Source organism: Uloborus diversus, chromosome 3 (assembly GCF_026930045.1).
Source record: "Uloborus diversus isolate 005 chromosome 3, Udiv.v.3.1, whole genome shotgun sequence".
NCBI classification, from domain to species: Eukaryota; Metazoa; Arthropoda; class Arachnida; order Araneae; family Uloboridae; genus Uloborus; species Uloborus diversus.
Window position 1 is genome coordinate 147,924,375 of NC_072733.1, and position 13,028 is coordinate 147,937,402.

General features: G+C 31.5%; 1 protein-coding gene across 1 annotated transcript in view; it reads right to left on the bottom strand.

Annotated features, from left to right (window-relative positions):
• LOC129218278 (alpha-N-acetylglucosaminidase-like) overlaps positions 1 to 11,802 on the bottom strand; it is a 102,810-nt gene extending 91,008 nt beyond the window's left edge. Inside the window, exon 1 of the mRNA XM_054852509.1 lies at positions 11,746 to 11,802. The gene's annotated coding sequence lies outside the window, so the exon portion shown is untranslated. The remainder of the gene's footprint in view (positions 1 to 11,745) is intronic.
• Positions 11,803 to 13,028: the final 1,226 nt, after the last annotated feature.

Sequence of the window (13,028 nt, forward strand, 5' to 3'; positions counted from 1 at the left end):
AATTGAATGTATTACCTTGTTTTAATCTCCGGTGGGGTTTTTTTTCTGACTGTAATAGACAACATGTGCTACTATATAATTAAAATAACACCAACCAGATAGGTGGCGGTAAAAGCCAGAGTAAAATATTTCACCATTTCACTTTGCCCTCCTATTTCACTTTACCCTACATTTCCCTACGTTTCTTAAATGTTCTTCTACGTTATCTCAAAAATAACTCACATGAATTATATACTTATACTCGTTACTAAATAAAATCAGAATAACATATTCACACAAAAATGAATTAAGAAACTCATAAAAGTCAATAAAAAATTTAATTATTAAATATCCTTTATTTTACATGAGACATTTTTACATATATTTTAGGAACAACCAAAAAGGAATTTTAAAGATCATATCTATCCCGTTTTTGGCTTTTATTGCCTAAAATTAAAACGAAAATAAGAAGACAAAATTCCCAATTAATCCGCATATATATATAATAGCCAATGATTGAGTAAGGCTCCTGATGTCATCAACAATGAAACTCACGCCACGGAAAATGATGTAATGCTCATTTAAGATTTTTTTTTAAATAATCATATTGATAAATTGCTAAATATTGATCAAGTATGAAGGAAGAAAAAAAAACCTGAAAGAGGGTTCGAGTTTTTTAGTTCTGATCAGAGAAATACGATAGATTATAAATCACAAAAACTTAACTCATTAAAAATAACAATTAATGCAGTAATATATCCGTAAATTATTCCCTGAATGGTTATTTTTTATTTCAAAACATTTCTACGATTCGAACACCAAAATGGTAGAATTATAGGCAGAATTTTTTTCTATTTTTCAAAGTAATAATTTTAATTTCCTACCTATCCGTTTAAAATTGCATAATTTGTTGATTTTTACTGTACGTTGAAACATGAGCAGGAGGAAATTCCAAGCGGCAGGTGATAGCGTTAACATCAGACAAATATGCAACATAATATGGCTACTCGCCATTTTGTTTTGCTTTAGAATAGAATGAATTAAATTTTATTCAATGAATCTTATTTTTGTAACCCTGACACTTTTGAGATAAATCTATCTTTTTAAAGTACTATTTGAATGAGGAACTTTTTCTGTTAACCAAATAAGTTATTTGTAATGAATATTTTTTTAAACAGAATAAACATTTTTTTTTTTTTCCAGAATGTTCGAAGGTCAGAAAAACGGATTAAATTCAGTACATATAAAAGACACCAGTTATCTCCAAATTAAAACAAATTTATAAAATAAAATTAGACTTGTGTATAAAATTTAGATATTGAAGATTTTAAAAAAAGGTATACTAATTGCCACGGAATTTGATAAATAGAACTGAGAAGATCGCTAGCTTTTTTCGCCATAGGCCTAACCTATGACAATAATTACAAAGTAGCTAGGATTTTTACCCCAACTTAATTTAACTCGAATACTTACTTTTGACAAAAGTTAATCCATTACTGTGATCTTTAATCTTCAAAGAAACATCCAATTTTACAGAATTTTATGTATTCGAACGAAGAGAAGATCCCAAGGAAACTTCCACCACATTATACTATTCCGAGGTAAACACAGATAGAGGGCGCTCAAATTAGGTGGCATTAGCACTAAAATTGAACGGTAAAATTAACACTGGTTTGATGCCGTCAAATATTACGTTATATTAGCACGGGAACGGCACCGTGATAATATTACTGTTTTTGTACGTCGAATATAACGAACAAGTGACACTTAACACCGTCATTTGACCAATAACACGATTTCTGCACCAAATTTGAACGTTCTGGTGCTACTGGGGAAAAGACGAGCTATTTGTAGAAGGTGGTAAAATAACAAGAATCAATAACACTTGTAAAAACTATAACAGTTCCACCTACTTCCCAAGTCATTGAACGCGTATTAAAAATTAAAAAAATGAAAATCAACGTTAGTATTCAAAAATAAGTGAAAATTTCAGATACGCATTTGGCGATTATAAAAACTTTTTGTCGAACACAAAAGATCCCAAGCAGCACAAAGGAGTTCAAAGCTCGTTCTATAACACGTTCAGAGCACACCAGCCGACACGTTCAAATTACGTTCTCTCAGAACGGTCTAAAAAGCGTCTATGTGTCTCGTCGATCGATGTCGTATAGCATGTCGAAATATGGTGTTGTACCACCACTTTTGCGCCAATTTTGAACGTGGAATATTTCGTTATGTTAAATTGGTAGGATGACGTTTCATTTTGGTGTTAGCAAAACAATACTGAATATTCTGCTTTCACAGGTAAAAAAAATTCGAAAAAAATAATTGTGTACCTCATAAGGGGGTTTTCCATCGACAAATTCAGTTTTCGTCAGATCTCTGCCGAATTTCGAGCTGAAGTCTTTTGATTATCGAAAATTCCTCATAGAAAGACCCCCAACCCTTCAAAGAACACCACAATGAGGATTTTTCTTTACAAAAAAAAATCCAGTTTATGTGGGATGTTTGACAAACTTGGCACAGTCAATTTTGTTAAATCATTTGATGGTCGAGAAGTGTCATAGGGGAGTCTTCGCCCCCTTTCTATGGTGTGCAGATGCTCACATTCAGGACTTTTCCTTTTACAAATTGAGTTTACCAAATCTGACCCGTAGATACTTTGATGCTCAAGAATTCCCTTGGGGTTTTCGCCCCCTGCCGATGGGAAACGATATATAGAAGGTTTTTCCTTGTACACATTCAGTTTACGTCGGACTTTGCCAAATTTGACTCATAGGTCTTTTGATGCTCAATAATTCACATAGAAGCTTTTGCTTCTCTCTATAGGGGCAAAACTCTCTATAGAGGGTTTTCCTTCTTACAAAAATCTAGTTTACACTGGGCCTTTGATAGAATTTGCACATAGCTTTCTTTGATGCTGAAAAATCCACATAGGGGAGTTTTCGCCTCCCTATGGGGGTGGAAATTCCCCCAAAGAAGATTTGCCCTTATGCAAAATTCAGTTTATGTTGGATCGTTTAAGAGATCCTTTGATGTTCAGGAATTCACATAGGGGAGTTTTCTCCCCACCCTGAGGGAAGAAAAACCCCATAGAGAGTTTTTTTTTAATAAATCGAGTTTATGATCTTTGCCAAATTTAGCACATAGTTCCTTTGATGCGCAAAAATTTACAAAGGGGGAGGGAGGAGTTTGGCCTCCCTTCATAAAGGGTTTTTCCTCTGACAATTCTAGTTTACGACGGATCTGTTCCAAATTTAGTACAGAAGTGTTTTGATGCTCGAAAACTCAAGTAGAGGAGTTTTCGCTTCTCTAGTAAAATGCAAAAATATCTTATACAAAATCCAGGTAATATCAAAGCTTAGCCAAATTTAGCACACCTAAATTTAACGTTTTGCAAAATTTTGGCACATTGAGAGGAGACAAGGTACTTCGATTCCTCCCGTAAATACTACCTTGAATTACAATACTCAGATTTTGTGCACTTTTTACTAAAAGTAGTTTTTTTTAACCTTTTGTTTACAATATCTGCTAAAAGTGTACAGTTTTTGTAAATTAGGGTTTTATATTTTCTGTTCTGCAGACTAAATAATAACACAAAATTTACAAAAATACCGATTAATTTACAGATTTTGATGAAATGAACACTTGTAGAAGCTTTATTGTCCTGAAATGCAACTCCCTAGAGCAGTTTATAGCAGTGCGTCTTGCAGCCACACCACAATTTCGAGGTTCGACTCTTGGGCTTATTCAAGGTGTATTACAACATAACTTCAAAAGTAGTTTCCCATGAATACATGAACAGGGTTTGAAGAAAAACCGGGGTAATTTAAAAAACCTTAGTTACCCTGGATTTTTTTTAATCAAGTACCCTGGACATTGTTGAAAATTGCGGACTTTTTTACAAGAAAAATAATTAATCTTGATCACTATTTTAACATTGTTTAAACTGTACTACTTTGTTACTTTTTTTTTCATAGAGATATGAATAATTTTAAATCCTGAATTTATTTCTACTCAAATTTATTACAAAAATCGTCAAAATTGAAGAAAAAAATGAATTTGAAAACCATGTAGCATTTACATAAACTACACCGCTAGCTAACTTCTGAAAAACTTACTGAAAATATTTAGCATTTAGGTGAAATATTATCAAAATTAATTTTTCTGAAATATGACCACACCATAAATAGAAAACAGATTCATTAATTTTTCTGAAGCATGACCACACCATAAATAGAAAACAGATTCATCCATACAGAAGCAAGTATGTCATATTTTGAGAAAAGCTTTCTTTTAGTCCCAAAAGGCATTTAGTAGTATTTTATTTCTTCAATTTGTTTAAAAAAAACAACCTCTGACTAAATTTTGCGTTAAAAAGAGCCGCATGAACCATAACCATGAATCATATCAAGTATTTTATATATCCTTCCACACAAGAAGTTGGAAATAAAAATTTGAACTGTATTAAAAAATATTAAAATTAATAACTATAAAGTCACTAAATAATTTTGCACACAATAATTCAGAATATGTGAGTAAATTTTCAGGTATGATTACAGTTTATGGAATCTGGAATAGTCATCACACAGGTTGGTTAATTTTATGTGATTATTGTAATCTACCTTTACACTTTGCAATCTTGCATTAAACATCTATTAAAAAAAGAGATTTCCAAATGTAGTTAATCAAATCATTTTATTTCAACAATACAAAAAAAAAAAAAAAAGAAAGGAAATAAAATAAAATCTTCGAAAGTGATTGAAATAAATTAAATAAATTGCTTAGTTTGGCTTCCCAGCAAAAATATATTTTTTTAATTAATCGTGAAATCCATATGCAGTTTTAATTCCTAAAACTTAAGAAGTTGTTCAGAAAGGCAGATGCCAATTTTCATACTTTGTATTATTTATTTTAGATCTAATATGTAGTTTGTTTCTGAAGTAAATGTTTCAATATGCGGTAAATTTTGAAAAAAAAAAAATCCACTTTATCGAGATAGTTTATTTTTTTCAAGTGGCCCGTGTTAACAAACCCACGAGTTTTTTTTTTTTTTTCGTGCTGTACCCGGTTTGACGAATCCTGTACGTTAATAAATTAAAATAATTCAATAAATAAAATACATATTTTAAGGGGAGTTAGTACCCCCTATACCGTCAATGTTAATTTCCACATGTTCATGTACCTTTTTCTGAAAATCTATTAAAGATACAAATATTAATTTTTTCTTTTCCTTAAATAGACTTTTTTCTCTATACTGAAGTAAAATTTTACAGAAAGAAAGCTTTTTTAAAATATTCTAATTAGATGTATGGAATTGGTGGCAAAAATTTCAAAGCCTAACACAATCTAGGTTCTGAGAAAAGGAACATTTAGTTTCAAAAATACTATTTCTCGATATAGCAATTTAAAGAAGAAAATCATACCTTATCAAAATATATTTACATTTTTTAAAGCTTATTTTAACTTACTTCTCATATGAGCACAATCAAAAAGTTTGTATCATTAAAAAGGTATTTAAATGGAGTATCAAAATATGTAGAAATCAAAAAATCGAATTTTTGAAAGTATTTAGGGTATTGACTCCCCTAAAAGTTCTTACAATTTTCAAATGATGCACTATCATGGCTAAGATGTGTCTACTACATATATGGAGACATAAATTTTAAAAATAAAATACAGCGATATTAGTAAAACTATCACAAATGTAAAAATTTGCTAGGGAATTTTTTTTTTTTTTTTTGAAGTGCCTGCTTCTTTTTAGTTGGTCTGTGATGAATAACATTTGGATGATAAAAAAAAAATACTTTAGTTGAATCATTTTATGATTCTACTTGAAAAGGGTCTCAAATTTTCAATGGACTTCCCTATTAAAGCTATTTTACGGCATTAACTTTTTGATTGATTAAAGAATTTTATGGTTAAAACTCTGAATTTCCTCTACTCCCCCTTTTCTCTCTCACTAAAATGCAAGACGTTCCTTAGACCTCAGAAAAACACATGTGAATTATATTCTTCTATTCCTTAGTTAATTGCAAAAGAATCACGTAAGTCACACAGAAAATCAATGAAGTAATACATACAAGTAAATAAAAAATTTAATCACAAAATACCCTTCATTTTACATGATAAACTCTTACACATATTTTGATTTTAGGAACAACCAAAAAGGAATTAAAAAGAAAGGCGTTGATCGTTTTGTCCCATTAATGACCTTGGCTGCCTGAAAGTAAAATACAAATAAAAAGACAAAAATTGCAGCTTATAATAAGATTGAGTGCGTAAAAAATTTGAAGTACAGTCAGAAATCACCTGACGTAAATATTCTTATTTTTTGAATGATACAAATTAAACTAAATAAGTTGGAAAAAAATGTAACCCCCAATAGTACAATACAACCGTTGATCATACCTTGGGAGCCCAGTGTGTTTATCATTTTTTAGAAATAGTCATAGAGAGGCAATACATTATTTAACATAAGAGACAATTTGACTTTGATTTTCTTTGATGAAAAAAATTACATAATAATGTATGTGAAAAAAAAAAAAAACATAAAGGATGATTCTAATTTTAATCATGGAAAAACCATGCTGCTTTTAAAGGAATTTCAAAATCCAACTCGAGTATCCATGTTTGTGATTTGTGTGCTATATATCGGTCAAGACCATTAATTTGTTCAAATGGGGAAAAAATCACTAAGAAAGTTCTATGCGTTTTCTATGATAATACTTTTTTCCCACCTTCATTTCATACTGCAAAAAACATATTTTCATTATTTTAAAAATAGATACTCTTTCTTTCTGCATTTATGCATCATTTTCATGTATTTATTTGTTCTTTGATTTGGAACCTAAGTTGGTTAGTATTTTTAGTCTAATTGAGTAATAATTTTAGGTGCCATAACTTGATTCTACTTCTACACAGTAAAACTAGTTTGCACACATATAAAACATGGCCTGCTGGTTTCAGGAAAAGATGCTAGTTGCAATACTTAAATCATCTATTTTGTGCACATCTCAGAGTAAATAACGAAGAAAGGTAAGAATCAATGTACCACACATATTTTCAGAGATATTACTAGAATTATATTCAAGATATGAAAATATTCATTGATATTTTCCAAAATCGCGTTTATTAAGACTTATAACAAAGGATGAAATGGAAGTTGTCGGACAAAGAAGAGATGTGCACTAATTTGTCTTTTTCATTGTAAAAAAAAACCAGAAATGTTCCTAGAAATAAACGGACAGCTAAAGTATCTTATTCCTGCCGGTAACATATCCTGCGAAAAACAGAAAAGTTTCTGTCCCTATCAGAATCTTCCCAAAATTAACCTGGTATGATTTGGAGGAATTAAAAACCTTTCCACCTTTCCAATACAGACAAACAAAGCCTCTTCACTAAAAATGTTCATGATTGGATGGAGTAGTTTTCTCTTTCTGATACTATTCACTATTTTGAGGTTAGTCTTATGTATAGAAAAGCACATGCTGTATCTTTAATATTGAGAATACGTGGGGTTTAATGGGAAAATGTCATTTGATTATTTGGTGTGACATATAATTGTTTTGATTATTTTGTATGCATCTTACTTTCATGTTTTCAAGAAACAAAATTATATGCGAGGATCACATGTCTAATTTTAGTTGTTTTTTTCCCCAAATTCATGCTATAAAGTATGTAATTTAACACACTTGTCTTCCAATAATTTTATAATTACGTAACGAATTATAACAAGTGTATTAATGAGTGCTTAGATGCTTTTACCTGTTATTTATTTTGCAATACATATATTTCCTTCAACTATTTTATTTTTTTTATAATTTGAAAGATGCAAAGATTTGTCATCGACTTTAATGTCTAGGAGTTGTAGACAATATAATTCAAAACGTATTAATAAGCTTATTTCATTTGTTACTGTTTTAATTTCATTGTGTTCCATTTCGTATTGGGTGACTTCATGTTAAATCAGGTGGGCACTGAACCTGACCATTTCATACTAACATAAAACTTTCAAAAATTTTGCTCTTTTATATCATAAAGATACATATGGTTTTTAAAAAATCTTTCATAAATCATCCTACATAATTAAAATCTGAGCGTCTGTACCTATCAATCTATTATTAATCTATATACATATGTCCGAGTAACTTCTCCCGAACGCCAGTAAACTGACCATCAAACCAGGTACAATTGGATTCCTAATTTTCCCGTCTTATGTTTGGCTGTTTAACATAATCCTCCGATAATAATTAGCAGAGATGTCAATTGAAAACTATTTAATACTAGAATGTCATCCGTCACGGTATGACAGGTGAAAATTTGCTTCTATATTTGAACGCAGCCATTGCCTGTTTGGTGATATTTTAGTATTTTTAAATTTTAACCCTAACTCCAGTGGATCAACTCTAAACTCTAGTGAAAATTTGTTTCGACATACATTTAAACGCAGCGAATGCCTGTTTGGTGATATTTTGGTAGTTTAAGTTAAATTTGGCAATTTAACTCTAACTCCAGTGAATTAAACATTAACCCCAGTAGATAGTGGTCATTGTTGACCATTTTTACGTTTCTTTATTCTCCTAAAATGAGTCTTACCAGTAAAACAGTTAAGTCATCGTATCGAGTTCAGCCTTGTCACGATTAAGCATTTCCCTGCATGTAAAACATTACCAAAACATTCTCAAATTTTCATGCCGTGGCGCGAGTTTCATTGTTGAAACACGCGGGTTACTTGATCACCGACTATTATTTATATGAGGATAATACATAGGATAATACTTAGATTTCTCGACATGAAATCTCTATTTTTCGATGACTTTCATCCATTCAAGTTATCAATGCTTCATCTCAACTTTCCGTAACAATGCTTTTATTGAAATTTATAGCTTGAAGAAAACCATTGAGAAGGAAGATCTGTTGCCAGTTTATTTCTTGAACATAAACAAATAAAATTCTGGGTTTTGCTTTGAGGCTTTTCTTGCAATCGGTAGACTTAAAACGTTTCCTTTTCGGTTATTTTTCCGGAATTTGTCGCAAAATTTTACTGTGTGTGTGTGTGTGTTTTTTTTTTTTTTTCCAAGCGTGATTGTTGAACACGCGTCACTTGACACAACTTTCATTTTCGAGGTAGACCGTGTTACCCGGGAGAGCAGCTAGTGCGTAATGAAGTTTTGAGGTTTGTTAATGTACCTTCCTTCGGTTCTTTTGAAATCATATCTCAAAGCTATGGGAGCATCAGGATTGTGTAATAGCTGACAATTACATGCACTTTGATTTGTGTGTGGTGGACAGTAACTTAAATACTCTTCAAAAAAATTTTTTTCACATAATTTAATATTTAGAAAAAAAAAAATACTCAATTTTAAGATAGTCTTTTTGAGATTTTGAAAAAAAAAAAAAAAAAGATTTTCACTGGAACTATTGAGAGATTGCACCAGGGGTGATGGTGGATTGAAGTAAAATTTTCTGAAAACTGAAATTTTTGGAAGGTGCGCCCCTTTACTCCCCCCCCCCCGTGAAAAAACTTGTCAAATATGCATAGAAAAATAATTTGAAATCATTTGAAAAGTACCACTTTAAAAGATTTTTTTAAAATATTTTTTTAGTTTTAGAATCTGTCGGCCAAAATTTTTCGGAAATTAGAGATCACAAACAACCCTGATTAGCACTCATTTTTTGAGATGAAAGACAATATCTCAAATAGTCATTGATATTAAGTTATACAAATGGAACAATTAAGTTTTGCAGAATGTTCGAAGCTAAGAAAAAAAAACCAATTAACTCAAAATTTAAATGAAATTCGACTTATAAACAAAATTTACATGTGAAAGATTTAAAAATAATTATAATTAAATTAATCACTTACTTTTGATAAAAGAATATCCTTTGCTCCGATTGTTTTTGAGCAGTTGCTCCGAAAGCTGTTGAAGTTGGCAAGCAAAGAAATTTCTGAAACTATTCCAAGGTATACAGATATAGAGGGCGCTCGGATGCAGTGATATCGGAACGTCAAATATTACGTTATTTTAGCACGGGAATAACACCGTGGCATTAGAACGTTTTTTGAACGTCTAATATGACATCACCTCAGAATTAAACTGGTACCGTGATAATATCACTGTTGCTGTACGTCTAATTTTACGTGCAAATAACACTTAATACCGTTATTCGACCAATAACACGATTTCTGTACCAGATTTGAACGTTCTGGTGCTACTGGGGATGTAATCATACAGATGAATAGTCATTATACAAAGACACATATCTGTTTTTTTTTTTTTTACCTAGTCGTATCTTCAGCAGTGAAAAGGCGTTCCTCCTAACCAAGAGATACGTGTCAGCAATTTTTACTGCTTCTGACGCTATTATTGTTTTTTTTTTTTTTTTTTTTTTTTTTTTTTTTTTTTTAAGTTTCAACGTGTCATTTTATTATACTTTCTATTTAAAATACATGGACAAGCTTAACCCGGGTGTAAGTCGCGTGTCTTTATATTACGTCAGTGCACGCATTTCTGTCTTTTCCCCGCCCTAGCGATCTATGAGACGAAAAAGAATTTTAAATAATTTCTTTTGGGGTTTGCTTCAGCTAATAGAATAAACGATGCAAAAGTATGCAAATTATGTATTTACTATGCAAAAGTATGCAATGAAGAACAATATTACAGCGTACGTTGAAAGAAAGTTACTGTCGGGAACCTGATTAGGTTGTCTCGCTATTGGTCTATATCACCGACATACATTTCCGAAAGCTATGCAACCTTGAAATACCATAAGAAATTTACAGAATTCTGTGTGAGGGTCAGCAATACAGGTGGGCCTCATTATCAATATAAGGGATGGTAAGATAGAGCGAAATATATAACAACGGAAGGGGAAAAGACCAATACTGCCTTGCTAAGCACAAAAGTCGTATCTGCACTTTTTATCAAAATTGAGTTACGGTCATCAAGTGATTCTCTGTTACATATTTTACCTAATTACAATATTTTATGGTGATTTGTGAACGGGAAATATTTTTAAAAAAATTCTGAAAAAGTTGCATCCGTATCAAATACATGTAGGCACACAACTGAAAGCAGCAATTTCTCATTTTGAACTCAGCTGCAGATGCCACTTTTGCGCTTAGCACGGCAGAATATGGCACTACTGATAGGTTAAATTGATAAAAGAACAACTCTCACAAAGTATTTCAAGGCTACTGTTCCGGGGTACTAATTTTAAAAAATACATTTAGAAGACAGAAAAAGCGTTCTTAACTTTAGTGAAACTTAGGGCTAAGTGAAATAGCAGGACAGAGTTTTAATGGCCGTAGTAATCATTTAGTTGTTAATATTTTGATTACGATATTGCAAATGTAAATGCCACAGTCACATCAATATTATGAAATACTATAAAAAATAAATTATTCGTTATTTATGAAGAGTTATTGAAAAAAATATTTCCCATTTTGTTTAATAAAAAAAAGAGAAATTGTATTTATATATTTATCAATAATTCACTGCATATTTAATATTTCTCTTAAAGTTATAGCTAGTACCACTTTTTAAAACCGCTTTACTGCTAGGGAAGCATTTTCATGGCCAATTTGAAGCGATAATTTTATTTACGAGACAAGAGCTTGTAACTGTTGCTACAAGTCAATGTGACAAATTAATTAAACCAAACAACTTGGTCATAGAATAACAGTTTCAAAAATATAACAACATATCGCCCTGAAAATAGTGCAGCATGCATGTACACTAAAGTGAAAATGTAATATCTTACTTATCATTAAAAGTTATCTTTAAAGGTTTAGGTGGTTTAGGTAAAACGTTGGGAAGGATGAGTTGCTGACCGGACCAAGATATGTGACAATTACAGAAATACTTTAAGAAATGATGGACACCAGCTGCTGCAGAATACCCTCTGTTGCCAGTGATGAGAATTTTTCCTCCTTCACTTTCAATCTGAAAACAGAAACATTTACACACAAAAGTATTTATGACGTATGTAAAGTCCGTGAGCTGATGAAGTGAAAATTATAACAATTTAAGTCTGCTAGTAAAAACTTTACCCCAATTAGCCCCCACGTTTTAAGCCTCTTATTTAACTGGCAGCGCAGTTTTTGCGAAAAGTTTTTCTTAAGAGTAGATTTATGTGCGTGTTCCTTTTTTCCATTATTACTTTACGTATAAATACATTTTGATGCTTATTACACAATTAGATATTCATGCGCGATTATATAATTAATAATATCCTAGTCTAGAGTAATGAACATACTATGGTGAACGATATGAACACCCTCTTACAAGGGCGGATCCCTTGTAAAAGAGATCCCGCTTTAAGGCTGGTGAGTGTTGATTGATATTTATTGCGTTCACATCATTACTACGTATCCTGGTTTGGACATTTTATTACAAAGTTTCAGACTTCAATTCGGAGATATTTCAGGGGGAAAGCACGGAACCTGCATCTTCCTCTATAGTGAAAAAAAAAAAAAAAATCTGAAAAGTCACTTATTGTATCTGAGTAACGTGCCGGGATTTCAATGGTTTACACCAGTTTCCTGTGAAAAACAAGTTTTCCCCGGAAAAAAAAAAAAAAAAAAATCCTGAATCGCAACGAGTTCCATGAATGCCGATTTTACACTGAGGTGAAAAACAGTTTTTCCTACCAGGGTAAAAATATATTAGACTATAAAAATATATTAGGTGTTTCTTTTTCAGCAAAGTTTCTCCCCATCTGGGGTGACTAAGTCTCAATCAAGAGCGAAATGCAGTCTCCGGATATTGTTGCTTGGAATTTTTTGCTCTTCAATCTTAGTTTATGCCATATTTTCTTTAAAAGCTATACTGGTAATTTGGGAAGGTACCAATCTATTAGTGTTATACAAAAATAAGTTTTCACTGAAGGTTCATGAGTTACTCTAGAAAAATGGCTGACTTCGATTGGGAAGGTTTCTGAATTTTTCAGAGGGATTCAGGTTAATTTCAGAAATATTCGAGGAAGATTACTGATTTTTCACGAGAAACTTTCCCGTTTTTTGCCAGATCTGCTACTGGGAAAAC